At 36.2% G+C, this 14,343-nt stretch overlaps 1 pseudogene; it reads right to left on the bottom strand.

Moving 5' to 3' along the window:
* Window positions 1–337: 337 nt before the first annotated feature.
* On the bottom strand, window positions 338–5,265 carry LOC147430103 (uncharacterized; annotated as a pseudogene).
* Window positions 5,266–14,343: the final 9,078 nt, after the last annotated feature.

The following is a 14,343-nucleotide window of genomic DNA, read 5'->3' as shown; positions in this document are numbered from 1 at the left end:
TATACCGTTTCTTGGGTTCCCACATGGGATTTCCTTCACATAAACTCTTATTTACATTACTTAAATGATTTTGTTATCTCACACAAATCCACATACAAGCCAATCGTGTAAGCATAATACAACTACATAGGAAAGCACAATCAAAGTCATCTCCCCATCATGTGGCCATCATCCATGTACCAAACAAACACAAAAGATAGATCCAAATGAAATGTATGGAGCACCCCAAAATGCCATGTCAATTTCATATGGCTACCATGTACATCAAAACATTAACCAAAACATCAAGATATGTACTGTTAGAATAATGTTTCCCCAATCAAGTGTGCATCCACAATCAACAATTAACAGGTCCACATGCAATGTCGGTCGAACATCTTTCATAGCTCACATCATCTAGCTCTAGACACATGCAATGCCTCATATCTTCCACAGCAGCTTGGCCCAAACCACCACACCCTGGAAACAAGTCCAAAACATAGTCTTGAGGCTCAGTAAACGTTGCTAGCAACCACCTAGCCATATAAAAAGTAAATTAGAAACATAATGCAAACACATATATACCATAACATTCATTAGTATCATAATTTAGACTAATCTTACTGAAAGAACAAAGATGACCACTCTGCACCGCCTCTAAGAATGACACCATCAATCTCAATGGGGAAGACTACATCATCTATCATGTAGCTACAATCTGCTGGAAACAATCTTTCGTCAATTTTCTCCCCTTCCTCTCTATCATGGTGTGGCACAGGATGGCCAATATGATACCAAAGACACATGGTAAGATCAAGTACCTGCATAAATAAATAAGTCAAAGAATGAATGTCATCTAGCTATAAAGTTTTTAGTTAGGACATACAACTATGAAACTAAGTTTGTTATCTCACCGCCTCTCTAGTGAGTGGATGCCGATATGCTTTCTTGTTACACATGAGGGTCCATGTACGTAACAACACAAGTCCTATCCTAGTAGCATCTGCAATAAAATCTCCAATATGCTCGGCCATGCACATGGTGACTAAAAACCCCTCATCTGCCAAAAACTCACGAGCCACATCCATGCACCCTGTCAATAGACCCCTGGAAAATGTGTTCCACTTGGGAACACTCATGGCCTCTACAAAAGTGAATGATGTTATGTAAGCATAAAACCATAGTTAGATGTAGGTTTTACCCCAAAGAAATTGGTCCTAGACCATCCACAAGTAAACTTGTAGGAAAATCTGCAAAGATAAGCCTAGCCACCTCACGACAAGGCACACTATCTCTACTATATAAATAGGTATTTTGTGCCGCAAAAAATTTGTTGATGCTACAAGAAAATTAAACATGACTCATGATCAAAATCATAGAACAATGCAAAAAGAAAATGCAAATAAGTAAGCATTATGGAAATCCACCTATCAATGGCAAACTTATCGATTTGTGATATATCCACAAGCAAAACACCTACAACGGTTTGGTAATGGAACCCTACAAGAATTATCCATATTAGCTTTGAATTAGGAAATATGAAAGACAAATTTTCTAGCAATTTATTAAACTTACCAACAGATCGTGTGATCGGCCTTCTCTCCCAAGCCTCTCACCCAAGTGAGGACTCTGCAACAAATGAAGTAGTGTGCGCCAATGACAATGTAGTGAGCACATTAGAAGAGGGTGTCATATGATGGGATATATTGTTTTCCAAATAGGACATGACACGCTCCATAGATGGAACGATGGGAGGCATCAAAGAGGGAGTAGGTAATCTTGACGTACTTGGTGGCTCCATGGTCCCTTTACCCTTCTTGAGTACATTGCTTGCTAGTGGAGTACCTTAGAGCCACTCTCAATGGTGTTTTGAGTAACTCCATGTGAAATGGGAGGGAGGGACTCTTCTTGTGTCTCCTCTAAGTACTCATTACTCTCTTTTTGAAACTCTTCATTCAACAACCATACAACACAATATCACATAAATTAGCAACGAATTAAGACATACATTCTCCATAGAAAAGAGCCACAAGTGTAAAGGTACTTACTCGCCCGTAATTCAAACTCTTGCTTTGGAATAACTCCTAGTGGATATCCAACCACCAAGGATAAACATTGGCTTCCCATGTTGTCAAATTTCTTTCAATTAGAAATGGAGGAAACATTGTATTCTCATCACGCACATTAATCCATGCGTCTCAATGCATTGTATAAACCATCTACAAAATTTTAGGGCATCATCCACTTTGAAAAGCACATACACACAATACTATAAGAATTGACACCTAACCCAAAAAAAAACATCAGAGTCTCCTTTGTATGGAGTACACTTTCTCAAAATAAACCATAAACCCTGTCTTGGGCTCCCACAAGGGATTTAAGTGTTTTCAACACTGGCATTACACACACTTGTATTGTCAAAAAAACCATCCACCCCATATTGGGCTTCCACAGGGAACTTAAGGATTTTTGTAAACAAAAATTGATATGCTACCAATCTCAATACGACCCTTTGTCACCTAACTATGACAAACAAATGAAATGCTCTTATTTTTCAAAGAGTGCATGTGGAAGATGCAAACCTATAAATCACTCTCTTAGGCAACAACACAAGCTCCGGCATCTTCTCACTAGAGTCAAAAGATTTCACCGCATCCATTAGAAAAATAAAAGCCCGCACAAATAGTAACAATAAAAAAACGTGCTCAACTTGATCTTGTGTAAATTAAAACATGTCTATATTCTATTAAAAACAGTGTTCAAATATCTGCCTGCAAAATATGATTTTTCAAGCTCATCTTGTAGAATAGATCAAAAGAACTTGGAAGTGGTGGACCTTCTACTTGAAGCCTTTCCATCATAAGTGTAGCTTCCCCATGCAAGTGAGCCCAATAAGTATTAGGAAGTGAATGGGGTGTAGGAGGGCGTCTTTATTTTCCATGAGCTTATGGAGGTGATTAACAATTTGATGAATAGGTTCACGCCATGTGTGCAAGACTGGTGGGTGTGTAAGAGATGTGTAAGAGTGGGCAGAGGATGCACTTTTCTGCCTAAAAAGGAGGTGGACAATTTTATGATTTTCGGCCTTCCATAACTCCCACACATGATCTCCGCGTTGAGCTCTTTCCATAGATATGCTACATGATATGTTTTTACCCACCCACTAGATTTTAAATTCCATTTTGGGGGGGAAACTTTGAATTCAAATAAACTAGCTGTTTTGCCTATTTGAATTCAGAAGTTTTCCCTTGATTACTTTCTTAATACTAAAGGTTTTACTTTCTTAATCTACCAAATAAAGAGACCCTCCTAGACCCCGTTCTCTTTCTAATGTCTCCTTTTTCATGTAACTTTTAAAAAGCTTGTAATCACCAAAATGAAGATATTGTGGATCCTTAGACTTGGTGAGGCTCATTAGGTGCAAAATTATCTTCTTTATACAAGGAAAAAAACAACAAATCACACAACCATATAGCAAATCAAAATGCTCGAGTACAATTACAAATGAGAAACTAATAGCTACAATACCTCTCAGAAGTGATTTTAGAGCTTGTCAAACAATAGAGCTTATCTCTAGTGATCTTTAGCATTCCTCGTTCATCCCATTTAATGCTAAAAAGCAACTTGAAGAAATAATCACCATTAAGAGGATTGGCGATTGATAGGTACTTGTAGCCCCTATGTTTCAACCTTTCCTCTTCTACGTTTATGGCCTTTTCAAGTCTCTTCTTCTTCTCAATCATTTAGTCCAAGAGCATCTAGCTTTGCTCTTTCTTTGGACATAAATGCAGTGAACTCGTCCTAATACAAAACATTGTATTAAAACCACAATAAAATTTAGCAATAATTACCAATTATGTAGAGTAGTTATCACCTTCCACGCTAGTTGCAATACCAATCCATATGGAGTATTGTACCATGGTGAAGCACCATGGTAATACCGTGCCTCAACAATCATCTCCACTCTAGCCCATTCTCTCATATCGGGTGTCAATTTTTGAAGGATAGACTCTTTATTTGCCATGCCAAATCCTTGAAATATATACACTTCATGAGTGATGTTTGGCATGACATGTGCCCTAGAAATGTTGCAGCAAAATATAAAACAAATAGTAAAACACAAGCATTGTTTGCAAAAAAACAGATAGTCAACATACAATTAGAAACTTACGCATTATAAGTGTCAAGTGCAAGAAGCAACTCTGGTTCTTTTGATCTAGACAACTCAAGGAATTGGCAATGGACACTAACATGGTATTGAACATTGTCCGAATACTCTATCACAAAAACAATAATCACAATTTATGTAAACGAAGGTTTATAACAAAAAAGTGAAAAAGGCAAAAGGTCTCACTTTCTTTGATTCTTTTCCACCATGTTTTAAGCCGGTGGTTTCCATCCCACACCAAAAATTTCTTTCCTTTGAGCTCCTTCCACTCTCTACCAAGTGCTCTCTCAAACTCAACATTTATTTCCCGCCAGAGTGGTCCCCATTCCTCCATATCCGCCACGGTCACGGGAATGGTATCTCCTCTAGAATCCCCAACGGACACAAGGAAATACCCCATAGTTTCTAAATACCCAGCAGAATGAAAAGAGGAAATGAGCCATTCTACATCATTTCTAGCAAACCTAACAGCCTCATGCACCATAAGTCGACAAAGTGGAACAGGAGGAGGCAATGTCTTCTTCTTGACATAAAACTGGCTTAGAACATCTTTCATCAAGCCAAACAAAATTTTCTTGCCTAAGTGTTTGGAATGCTTATTCTTATCATCCCCTTCATGATCACTATCTTCTTCATTGTCGTGAGGATCTTCAATGTGAACATTGGTCTCTACATACATACAGAAAACACACAAACATTTAATTGTCAAAAAACATATGCAATTAGGATTAGATAGTCTAAGAGTCTCCTTTGCACAGAGACAACTTTTATTAAAAAAAAAACGCACACCCTATATAGGTCTCTCGCATGAGATTTAAGGACCTTATCTCAAACATAAACAAAAACAATACTTAGTATTTTCTCAGCAAATGGTATGTATATAGAAAATTATACAACCTTTCTTGATCTTTCACATTGTTGAGCACAACCAAACTTTCTCAACAAAAATCAAACATCCATAGAATTTAACTATCCACCATTGCAATTGAAATTGTAACATATAAGCATAGTTTACTTGTGATCTCTACATCATCTTCGACATTGTTGGAGTCTTCATCAACCTGAGCCTCATCATCAATAAAAACACACCTTTTAAGATTCCAGTTTTCTTTTTGCATTTTTTGTTAATAGAGCAGATGAATATCAACAATTTAAGCATTTCTCAACACATTTCGCATTTCTCAATATGCTTATCCACAAACATCTAGTACATTTCCACGTCACTTGAAGCTTCAAGACAGTCCACCCACAACCCAAAAAAGCGAAGAAAAAGGGGGGGCAGAGCTCCCTTATCATCGGCGCACTGTCTTGAAGCTCCAAGCGATGGGAGTAATTGTGAGAGATAGAGAGAGGACACCATTGCTTTGAGCAAGGGAACGTACTTGTTGTGCACAAGTAGCACGCCGAAAACCTTGCAATGAGGACTAAGAGCCCCCAATTGAAGCAGGTGAATGACTTGTTGCAAGTGGAAAAAACTTTAACCCTAAGAGCCAGTCCATATTATGCCCGGACAAAAACTATATTAGTTCATAGTATATTATATTAGTTTACTCGTAATTATATGGATAATATATAGTATATAATATAATATACATTTACTAGTTAATATATAGTTTATAATCTATATGTTATGTACATTATATAGTATATAATATATTATAGGTATAGTAGTTAATATATAGTATGCAATATATAAATCTTGTATATTATAAAGTATAAAATATAGTATACGTATGTTTGTATATGATAGTAATGTTAAATAGTATATACAATAAGTGATAGTATTATATAATTACATAATACATTATAAAGCTCAATATAATATGATATAATAACATATAATATTATACGTTAAGTATATATTACAAACATAGTAATATTTTATTAGTATATTGTAGCTTATATTATAGATACGTATAAATACATCATAAGTATATGATATACATTTGTAAACTATAATTATATAAAATGTATACTTTATATCTTTACAATATAATATAGTACGTATAGTTAAGATACTATATTATATATCTAATTATATAGTAGGTATGGTTAAGATAATATATACTCTATATTTTATTCATGGTTTTATATTAAATAAGTATATAATATAACTATAGCTATTACTATTTATTGAACGTGGTATATATTATAAGTATAGGTTATTATATATAAAACTATAATTATATATTTATACTTATGAAGTTATACTTATAGCTATTATATTCATACTACTATATTAAGCAAGTATATCTAAAACTATAAGTATATATTATAGGTATAAGTATTCTACGTAGGTATTAGTTAGAGCTAATAAGTATAAGTATATCTCTATATATATTATCTACTATTATTCTATATTATGTACGTACTATATTCTATTATTCTATATATACCATATATAAGTATAGTTGTATATGTAATTATAATTATATTACCTAACTATAATATTAAGTATATATTATATCATTATAGTTTAAATACAAACTAAACGTATAGTATGTATAGTATATAATATATCAATATATTGTATACTACAATAAGACTATTATATTTTAGTATAGTTCTATATACTATACACTTAAATCCCATTTTTATTAGTTTATTGATCTAATATGCATTTAACTCTATATACTATATACTTAGGTACCATACATTCTATATATACTATGTCCATCTTGATTTTAAAGTGCTTAATTGGGGATATATTAAACTATACTCTACACAATATATATACTCTATATTCTATTCTATATATAATTTCTAAAACATCGTATATTTTATATATCAGATTCTATTTTTTTGAATGAAAAGAATTTGAAAACTCTAAAGGTTAATAGATGGATTTGACAAAATGCTGATCCAAATGAATCTTAATGGCTATTATTGTTCAAATCTTAAAGATTGAATATTCCAAATCTAATTAGAACAGTTTTCAATGAACACATTAACTTCTTGCAGATGCATGATTTTACTCTTTCTTTGTACCTTATACACATTTTCTTCCTTCTCTTTTCGTCATTATATTTACCTCAAGTATTATTCCTCCATGTCTGTCTCTAACATGACAACTACTACTACAGCTATGCTTTCATGGACGATTAATGGTGCTGAAATGGATTACAGAGTCTCATTACAAAATGGAGAGCTTCTGCTTAGTGAATATTTTCTTCAAAGTTTGTTGCCTCCTTCTACTAAGTTTGAAAGCTTGTTGGCATTAGTTCAGACAGGGAGCTTAGAGTCTAAGGTCAATGTTTTGCCAAGATGGGATCATGAAGATAAAAAACATTACCTTCTTGACCATACTTTGTCCTTTTCTTACCACATTATTCATTCGAATGACTTTGTTTATGTAGCTGAAAGTTTGGAAACAAGTGAAGAAGTCGGTGATTTTTTTGTGCTAGCTACACCATGTAACAAAATATCGACTACATCACATTTAAATGTTGATATTGATGAGGGTACAGACGCAACTATTTTAGAGAATGTGGAACTAACCAGGTCAACAGAGGCCTTTCAAGACACACAAGATGGGGTGGAGCATACAAGGTAGGATACATCCATCATTTCATGGATGAAAGATAGAGGTAAAGCGTGCAGGCTGTCTAAACTTTTAGAGAACTGTGGATCTCCAAAAAGGTTGACGAGCTCCCTCTAGTTCAAAACAATCAAAGGATGCTCGGTATGGAGCATAAGTATGACGGTCACCTTTGGTCTCACCCAACATCGACAAACATGGCCATAGATTGCATTGTACGTTTGAGTTATTGTATTGGAAGCCTTTAATGTTGCAGAGTGACATGACCTTTTTACCTTGGTGAAAGGAGATACAATGATGCCTTCTTTCATGGACATTTGGACAGACAAATCAGCATGGGATATCCTGCTAGTGAAGGTACATCTAGAATAACCTACCACTATTGTGACATAACAGACACCTTTTTAAATGTCTGCAAGTGTATGATCTATCATGTGATTCCAAAGGAAACAATAATAACACATTTTATGATCCATCTAGGAGTGCATGACAACAATGTACAGCCAAGAACTAGAAGGGCAGCTTTAGAAAGGTACACAATCTTGTTAAGACAGTTTTAAAGATTGAGAAGAGGGGTCCTAGAAAAATACAAATGTTATTTACTCGTCAGATGCTATTGCAATATTTGACTAGAGAAGATGATGTAGAAGCCACTGATGTAGAGCTTAACCATTTCCTTGAGGAAATGATGCCCCTTGTTCAGAATAGGGGCTTCAAAAGTATTGTATCAAATGAGAAAGCTAAACAGGGTCAAGTTGTCGGTGATGGACACGAAAATATACTATTGCTACAGAAACTGTGTGTTTTTTCATTCTTTCATGGAAGTCATTTTCCAGGCCAAGGTGGGCCTGATGATAAATGCTACGTATTCAAAATGTCCACAAAAGGACCAGATTTTGGAGTTGATCTAGTCAATAGACTGAGGCGAGGAGGGATCAACAGAAGATTTGAGTAGTGCTTGGGTGCACTTTGATCATACTCATTGGATTGAAGGATGGGCAACTATGTCCTGCTCGGTTTATGATCCTGGGTAAGTGAATTTATAAATATAAGATAGATAGAGTGTTTTCTTATAAGTTAACTTTTTTAACTTATTTGTTCTATGTGTACAGCATGAGAGCATTGCAGGTGATAGTAATATGTGAATGTAAAGAAGAAGATGAAGATACAAGAATCTTGTTTTGGAGAAATTTAAACTCAGTTATGGAGAGGTGTGGGCATGAACCAGCAGACTTTGTTGGGTTTATGTTTGATGAAGCCGGGGCTCATTGGTTGGCAATACAAGTTGTATACAATGGAGGACGACATAATGTAATGGAGGGGAGAGAGCGCTCATGTATTTTCCATTGGGAACAGAGCTACACAAACACACAAAAAAACATGTCGCTATAGATAGACAAATGCATCACATTGAAATGTGTGAAACATGGCGCCTAGCAAAGACTACAAATGAGGCCTCCCATATAGCTTCCACAATATGAGAATGGTGGGTGAAAAATGTGACAGGGGATAATAAAAAGTCTTTAGAGAGATGGTTTTATTGGTGGTGGGAGCAACAGATTGCCCATTGGGGAAGCTCTGAGACAATGGTATATCAGCGAGATTTTTTATTCTTCTTAAATACACAAAAATAGAGATTTACATGTTTATGGTTTTACTTGTTTTGTATTTATAGGCTGGTAAGAGTCCATGGGAGAAAGCTCAAATACCGAGCACAAACTTGTCAGAGAGCATCCATGCTAGTTGGCTGGTAGGTGAAGGTGGTAAACGTAAAATATTACTATATGATGCATGTGTCAGTGATGTTTTGAATGCATATATTCAATGCGCAAAAAGATTGGGATACACCATAGGCAGATACATCGGAACGGGTCCTTCCATAGAAGCAATGATGGCCAGCTCCAAACGCAGAGAATCTCCAAATCCAACTTAGTTTGTGAGTACCTTAAAAGGCTTGGTTGTTGGTAATCCTTTGTATGAGGAGCCTTTGATGGAAGGTGACAAAGAGACAGTACAACTGAGGAAGAAAAATAGTGCACTCGGTACAAGCTCACATAAACCTGGATATGTAATGGAAGTAAGACAGTGCAAAACCAGAGGGAGACCACGGACTATAGAATTTGATGGAGAGGATAATGAAGAAGTATATGTTGTCACTAACAATGAAGCAGAAGAGCGCATTCCAGTGCAGCCTAGAGAGAACTCAGCGATGTGTATTCAAGAGGTCAAAGTTGCCCGCGAAGAATGGGCTTTATGAAGGATGCCAGCCAATTGCATGAGGAAATGTTTTGGAATGGTAGGGAAGAAAAGTTGTGGTAACAAATTAGAGCGTCAAGTTGGAATGGTTGCTCCATGTTTTTGGTCTGAGAGAACTTTTAAAGACAAGACAGTCGCCCAGTGAATATGGTTCTGCAATTTTAAAGTTTCCCACACACAAAAAGTACAGAGGCAAGTAAAATTCTCACCAAACATTCCTACTTTCTGGCAAGTGGTATTGGAACAAACTTATCAAAGGAAGAAAAAGACAATTTGGTACAAAGTGGATTTCAATTTGCAGATTTTGCAACACCACTGTGATGCATAAACAACACAAATGTTGCTCTTACACAAGGAGGCTCTAGTAGCAAGAAGCGCAAGTGGAGACATGGTATTTCCAAAGAAGCACAAAAGAGATTGGAGTCATTTGCAAGTATGGTTGGAATGTTCTTGGACGAGAAACTAGAAAACAACCAACACATAGTTTTTTGGGTATTGACAGAGAGTTTTTATGATGTACACATTAAAGTAGAGCCTAGTTGCACTTGTCCCAATTTTTAGAAGAGAGAATCTTCACATAAGGTGTTTTTGGCATGTAAGCACATGTACTATGTGTATGTGCATATTCAAAGGGCTAGCTTGCACTAACTCCCACAGACCTAGCATTTGTATCGGGGCAAACCCACAAGATAAAGGCTGTGGTGTAGTAAACCTAAATCTTGGAGAATGTCATGTAGAGGTATGCAGTCACAAAGATCTCTCTTTTGTATTAGATGTGGAGTAGCTTTTCTAGACCAATGGAACTTTATTTGAATTCCTTCTTGAAAAAGAAGCATGCATGGTGGTATCTACCTTGACAATTGTACAAGCTCAAAACTATGGCTTTTGGAAACTTGTACATGTTTTTGGTGTGTATTGTTGAAAGAGACTCAAAATATTTAGCTAAATTGTTGCAAGATGATAGATGTTTTTTTTTGTGTATAATATCCTAATCTCTTTGTTTTGAATTAACTTTTTGTGTCATTAGAAAAGGCGTTAAATCTAAAATCAAAAAGCTCGCAAAACTAGTTTCGATTGCAAAAGCTCGAAATTGGAAGCTCGCAAATAAACCACACTCAATGCACACTTGGGCTCCATCATCCATGTCCAAATTATGCACCCTTCTTGCATGTATATAAGCATCCACATGTAAAACATCAGTGACTTTATGAAGCTGCCTATATGTGCACCATGCATCTTTACCTTCACCCTTCTAACTGTCTAGATAGTTTATGGCAGTGCATCCTCATACTTGAGCTCAAATGCAAGAGTTTCCCGTATGATTGAATCAACCCTATTATTCTTCAAGTCTTCTAAGATTTTTTAGGTAGATTGATGCTTCCGATGTTGAAAATCATCCATGCCTATCTTCTGTCTCCTTGCTCTTGCCCTTGCTTGCTTACTACTTCGAGTCTCTTCCATAGGTTCTTTGCCTTTATCCACATCCCTCTTTGACTTTTTCCTTACTCTTTTTTATTTGAAAATTCCTTCACTCGTTGATTTTTGTGCCCTTGTTCTCTTATTTGCAAAGATATCAACCTCATCATCTTCATCTCCCTCGTCAACCGCCTCCAAAATTCCTACATTAAATTGTGGAGTTTCTTGAGCTTGATTTTTTTCATGTTGTTGTGCATGTCCTTGGCCTTGGAGTGGTTACACATTTTCATTAACATTGCCTAGTTTCCTTTGTATGATTGGATATATACCTCCTATCCCTCTCCTTGGTTGATTGCAATTAGGTGAGATATGCCCTCTCTACCCACAATTATAACACATTAAATTATCACTTATATTCCTTCCGGGCTGCTCTCCTTGAGATGTCCTTACTTGCTTTTGGATAGCTTGCATAGCTAGGTTGAGGTTTCCTACGTGCTTTGTCAATCTTTGGACGTTATGGTGCAGGGATTCATGTCCTCTATTGTCCACTCTTGAAGCTTCCACATGGATTTTCCTTTCAACATGCATATCCAAAGGTGAAGGATCAACCACATTATTCATCAGTACATAGGCATCCCTTTGATGTACATTTTCTTCTCTTTCTCTATTTTCCATCTCGTGTATTCTCACCTTCTTTCTCCATTGCTCTTTAGCAACCTTTACTGACTTGTAGGTTCTTGGATCCTTGAGCTCCACCTTTTCTCTAATGCTTTGATGCAAGAGAACCACAAACCTATCTTTCTTCAAGAAATCAGGGGTATTTGATTCTCTTCAAGTCTTTTTATAATCTTTCTCTAACAAGCTTCAAACATGTTTATTTGTACATTGATTTCTTCATGTTCTCCTTGTTGCAGTTTGCATAGTTCCCTCCAAATACTCCTTCTCAAACTCTTCTCTCAAGACATGAGAAAGATATTGTAAATTTTCTTCATCTCATTTTCTAGCCTAACTTCATACCATTAATGTGCTTCACCTTCAAGTAGCAAACTCACGAGATGTACCTTGAATGCACCATCATCCCTATTGATTTTCAATGCAATCAATTCACTCCTTCATATAAACTTGTCCACGTCTTCTCATTTCCCACCTTTGAAGACTTCATATCCATCTCCTACCACATGCCTTGATTTGGCCTTCAAATGGATGTCAATTTATAGCTGAAAACCCTATTGGAAGGATTCTCTTCGCCTTTGGGTGGGGGTGCCAGTTTAAGTGAATAATTGGGGGTTTGGCCTCTACAACATCTCAAGCTAACACAAAGCAAAGAGGATAAAGAGAGACACACAAGCCCCACTAGCCTCGACTAGCATCTACTACTTCAACTTCCATTATACTCCATTGCACTCAAAGCCACAAGCAAAAAGAAAAAATATGAAAATCTTTGCACTTTTTGTGATAACTTCAAGGGCTTCACCCATCCATTTACCTGCAAAGACACCATGTGCGCTCTTATAGACACATAAACCATTCTAATTGAAATCTAATTTAAATCATCAAAAGTTCACAATAAAATTCAAAAAAAGTCATGGAAAACATGGAAAAACACCTCCCATTGATAGACACACCATAGGGTATATATAACAAAAATGTAGTAGAAAACTTGGTCATAGAAGAGAGCTCTTTTCCCACACATTCCTTCACCAAAGCAAACAAGTACAAGAGTGAATTTGTAGAGCTAAACCTCCATGTTAATGGCCTCCTTGATGAGAGACACGCTCTCAAAGAAAGTATCAAAGCCCTCAAACAAACACATGGGAACCTCTATTGCAAATTCCCATCCTTCCCTACGAGTTGCATCTGTGTATGATTGCTTCTTCTTCTCCAAAACCACAACAACACTCACAACCTTAAACTAATAAAACGTTCAAATTTATATATATTATTGTATGTACTTTGTCGATTTCTTAAGCAAACATAGTTGTATGTGTCTGAAGTTTATATGTGAAGGTACTCTACATAAGCCCATTAGAAAGAGAAAGGGGTTTAGGAGGGCCTCTTTATTTTCCATGAGATTATGGAGGCGTTAAACACTTCTACACACTTTTGGGGTTGCACTCTCTCCGTATCATCTCTATGTTCTTGTCTTCCTCTGTCTTCTCAACATGGTATCGGAGTGTGGTTGCTTTTTCTTCACAAAAATAGGGTGTTTTTGGCCTCCTGCATCGCACGTAGCAAAAATCTACAATTCAAAAAAGACATGAATAAATGCCTCAAGAAACTTTCAAAGACTTCTACTAGGGTAGCTGGCCTAGAGGAATCAATAAAAAACTAGATACCAGTTTAGAAGAAACTTTTATAACCTTCTTGTTACATTTAAATAAGTAACTCGGGACCAAATTTGGGATAGATGCAAAATGTGGCTTCTTTTCACAGAAATGGCTACATTCTATCTGTAAGATGACGTCCTTTCCTCCCAAATTTGGCATCCAGCCACTCTTGCCTTGGCTCCAAGCCTTTATACACATATACACAGCTTTTTTTGAGAAATGATTACTAGGTTTTCAGCATAACAACATTAAATCAAATAAAAAAATCAACAACAACAATGAAGTAATTCTCACAATTTCTCAGCACACGTACACTACTAGCACCTTCAAATGGACGTGCACTATTCAAAAAAACCATTCTATGATGACTGATCATGTCCTATGGTCTAGATTGCACCCACATATCAATGGGCATGAGCAAAAATTGAGACTAAATAAAACCTGCACTGCAAGCTCATGCTCACCCTACTAACATACTAGAGTCTCACCACAAAAATTCTCACTATCATCCTCTGCCTTCCCTGCAGCCATTGCCCACATGTACCTTTGAATATCAGCTAATTTTTAGAGCTATAGTCATCATCAGTAAGAGCCAGACAATCTCATTGTGGCCACTTGTAGCGCAAAACTCTTCCTTACCAATCATCCACTGCACCTTC

This window comes from Adiantum capillus-veneris, chromosome 22 (genome assembly GCF_014529385.1).
Source record: "Adiantum capillus-veneris isolate H3 chromosome 22, ASM1452938v2, whole genome shotgun sequence".
In the NCBI taxonomy this organism is placed as follows: domain Eukaryota; kingdom Viridiplantae; phylum Streptophyta; class Polypodiopsida; order Polypodiales; family Pteridaceae; genus Adiantum; species Adiantum capillus-veneris.
This window is presented reverse-complemented; position numbering and strand designations above follow the sequence as displayed.